The following is a 3,947-nucleotide window of genomic DNA, read 5'->3' as shown; positions in this document are numbered from 1 at the left end:
ACTACTGATGCTGTTGGATTCTGACCTCCCTGCACTCAAAGTGGATTTTCTAGAGCTACAGAACTCAAAATGGCGTGCTTCCAATTGGGATGGAAAGTAGACATCCAGGGCTTTCCAGAAATGTATAATAGTCAATACTTTAGCCGCGTTTAGATGACGTAAAAGGGCGTTGAACGCCAGTTCTACGCTGCTGTCTGGAGTTAAACGCCAGAAACAAGTCACAAACCAGAGTTGAACGCCAGAAATACGTTACAACCTGGCGTTCAACTCCAGAAAGAGCCTCTGCACGTGTAACATTCAAGCTCAGCCCAAGCACACACCAAGTGGGCCCCGGAAGTGGATTTATACATCAATTACTTTAGTATAAATAGGACTTTTTACTATTGTATTAGAAATCCTGAGTTTTATCTTTGGATCATAGTAGTCTTGGTTACTCCGGTTCCCCTCTGGGACCGAGACCAATGAACTCCATTATCACTTATATATTTTCAACGGTAGAGTTTCTACACTCCATAGATTAAGGTGTGGAGCTCTGCTGTTCCTCAAAGATTAATGCAAAGTACTACTGTTTTCTATTCAATTCATCTTATTTCGCTTCTAAGATATTCATTCGTACTTCAACCTGAATGTGATGAATGTGACAATCATCATCATTCCCTATGAACGTGTGCCTGACAACCACTTCCGTTCTACCTTAGATTGAATGAGTGTCTCTTAGATCTCTTAATCGGAATCTTCATGGTGTAAGCTAGAATGATGGCGGCATTCACGAGAATCCGAAAAGTCTAAACCTTGTCTGTGGTATTCCGAGTAGGATTCAATGATTGAATGACTGTGACGAGCTTCAAACTCGCGAGTGCTGGGCGTAGTGACAGACGCAAAAGGAGGGTGAATCCTATTCCAGCATGATCGGGAACCTCAGATGATTAGCCGTGCCGTGACAGGGCATCTTGGACCATTTTCACAAGAGGAGGGGATGTAGCCACTGACAACGGTGATGCCTTTGCATAAAGCCAGCCATAGAAAAGAGTAAGACTGATTGGATGAAGACAGCAGGAAAGCGGAGGTTCAGAGGAACGATTTCATCTCCATACGCTTATCTGAAATTCTCACCAATGATTTACATAAGTATTTCTATCCTTCTTCTATTACTACATTTCGAAAACTACATTACTATTTTATATCCGCCTGACTGAGATTTACAAGGTGACCATAGCTTGCTTCATACCAACAATCTCCGTGGGATTCGACCCTTACTCACGTAAGGTAGTACTTGGACGACCTAGTGCACTTGCCGGTTAGTTATGCGAAGTTGTGAAGATATGTTTAGACCATGGTTCTGTGCATCCGTTTTTGGTGCCATCGCCAGGGAATCAATTTCGAACAATAATTCACAACCTGAGTAACAATTTCGCATACCAAGTTTTTGGCGCCGTTGCCGGGGATTGTTCGAGTTTGGACAACTGACGGTTCATCTTGTTGCTCAGATTAGGTAATTTTTTTCTTATCTTGTTTTCAAAAAGTTTTCAAAAATTTTTCAAAAATATTTTCTTCTTTTTCGTTTTTTCCAAAAAATATTTTAAAAAAAAATTTTAAAATAAAAATGTTTTCAAAAATATATTTTTCTTCAGAATTTTTAAGAATGAATTCTAGTGTTTCATAAAGCATGTTGAAGCCTGGTGGGCTGTAAAGCCACGACTGTAGGGCATGTCAGGCGTGTCATGTCTAAGTTACATACTAAAGCTTGGCTGGCTATTAAGCCATGCCTGACCCTTTGATTGGAGCTTTAGGCTAAAGAGCATAAGATTCCTGGAATTCATATTAAAGTTTTTGAATCCTAATTTTTCTTTTTCAAAATGATTTTCGAAAAAAAAAATCATAAAATCTTAAAAATCAAAAATATTTTGTGTCTCTTGTTTGAGTCTTGAGTCATGTTATAAGTTTGGTGTCAATTGCATGTGCATCTTGCATTTTTTCGAAAATTCATGCATTCATAGTGTTCTTCATGATCTTCAAGTTGTTCTTGGTAAGTCTTCTTGTTTGATCTTTGCATTTGCATGTTTTGTGTCTTTTCTTGTTTTTCATATGCATTCTTGAAATCTTAGTGTCTAAGCATTAAAGATTTCTAAGTTTGGTGTCTTGCATGTTTTCTTTGCATTAAAAAAATTTTCAAAAATATGTTCTTGATGTTCATCATGACATTCAAAGTGTTCTTGGTGTTCATCTTGACATTCATAGCATTCTTGCATGCATTCATTGTTTTGATCCAGAATTTTCATGCATTGCATCATTTTCATGTTTTTCTCTCTCATCATAAAAATTCAAAAATAAAAAAAAAAATCTTTCCCTTTCTCTCTCTTAAAATTTCGAAAATTAGATTTGACTTTTTCAAAAATTTTTAAAACTCTAGTTGTTTTTATGAGTCAAATCAAATTTTCAATTTAAAAATCCTATCTTTTTCAAAACCATTTTCAAAAATCAAATCTTTTTCATTTTTCTTAGTTATTTTCGAAAATTATAAAAATATTTTTCAAAAATCTTTTTCTTAATTTTATATCATAATTTTCGAAAATAACATCATCAATTAATGTTTTGATTCAAAAATTTCAAGTTTGTTACTTGCTTGTTAAGAAAGATTCAAACTTTAAGTTCTAGAATTATATTTTATGATTTCTTGTGAATGAAGTCATTAATTGTGATTTTAAAAATCAAATCTTTTTTTAAAAACTAATTTCAATCATATGATTTCAAAAATATCTTCTTATCTTACCTTTTTCAAAAAAAATTGATTTCAAAATATCTTTTCTAACCTCCTAACTTCTTATCTTTTCAAATTTGTTTCAACTAACTAACTAACTTTTTGTTTACTTCTTATCTTTTTCAAAACCACCTAACTAACTCTCTCTCTCTCTAATTTTCGAAAATATCTCCCTCTTTTTCAAAATTTCTTTTTAATTAAACTAATTATTTTATTTTTTATTTGAATTTTCAAAAAACTATTAACCCTTTTCAAAATTAATTTTCGAAAATTACTAACCTTTTTCAAAAACTATTTTCGAAAATCACTAACTCTTTTTCAAAAATAATTTTCGAAAATTCTCCTTCTCCCTCATCTCCTTCTAATTATTTATTCATCTACTAACACTTCTCTTCATCTCACACCACTGCTCCTATCCTCACCTTTGTGTTTGGATTCCCCATTCTTTCCTTCTTTACATTACATTCTTTGCTCACACAAAGGAATCTCTATACTGTGACATAGAGGATTCCATATTTTTTTTGTTATTCCCTCCTTTTTCATATGAACAGGAGCAAAGACAAGAATATTCTTGTTGAAGCAGATCCAGAACCTGAAAGGACTCTAAAAAGGAAATTAAGAGAAATTAAAATACAACAATCCAGAGATAACCTTTCAGAAATTTTTGAACAGGAAGAGGAGATGGCAGCCGAAAATAATAATAATGCAAGGAGGATGCTTGGTGACTTTACTGCACCTAATTCCAATTTACATGGAAGAAGCATCTCCATTCCTGCCATTGGAGCAAACAACTTTGAGCTGAAACCTCAGCTAGTTTCTCTGATGCAGCAGAACTGCAAGTTTCATGGACTTCCATCTGAAGATCCTTTTCAGTTCTTAACTGAATTCTTGCAGATCTGTGATACTGTTAAGACTAATGGAGTAGATCCTCAAGTCTACAGGCTCATGCTTTTCCCTTTTGCTATAAGAGACAGAGCTAGAATATGGTTGGACTCTCAACCCAAAGACAGCCTGAACTCTTGGGATAAGCTGGTCACGGCTTTCTTAGCCAAGTTCTTTCCTCCTCAAAAGCTGAGCAAGCTTAGAGCTGATGTTCAAACCTTCAGACAAAAAGAAGGTGAATCCCTCTATGAAGCTTGGGAAAGATACAAACAGCTGACCAAAAAGTATCCTTCTGACATGCTTTCAG

Source organism: Arachis ipaensis, chromosome B1 (genome assembly GCF_059453495.1).
Source record: "Arachis ipaensis isolate K30076 ecotype BB chromosome B1, ASM5945349v1, whole genome shotgun sequence".
Lineage (NCBI taxonomy): Eukaryota > Viridiplantae > Streptophyta > Magnoliopsida > Fabales > Fabaceae > Arachis > Arachis ipaensis.
This window is presented reverse-complemented; position numbering follows the sequence as displayed.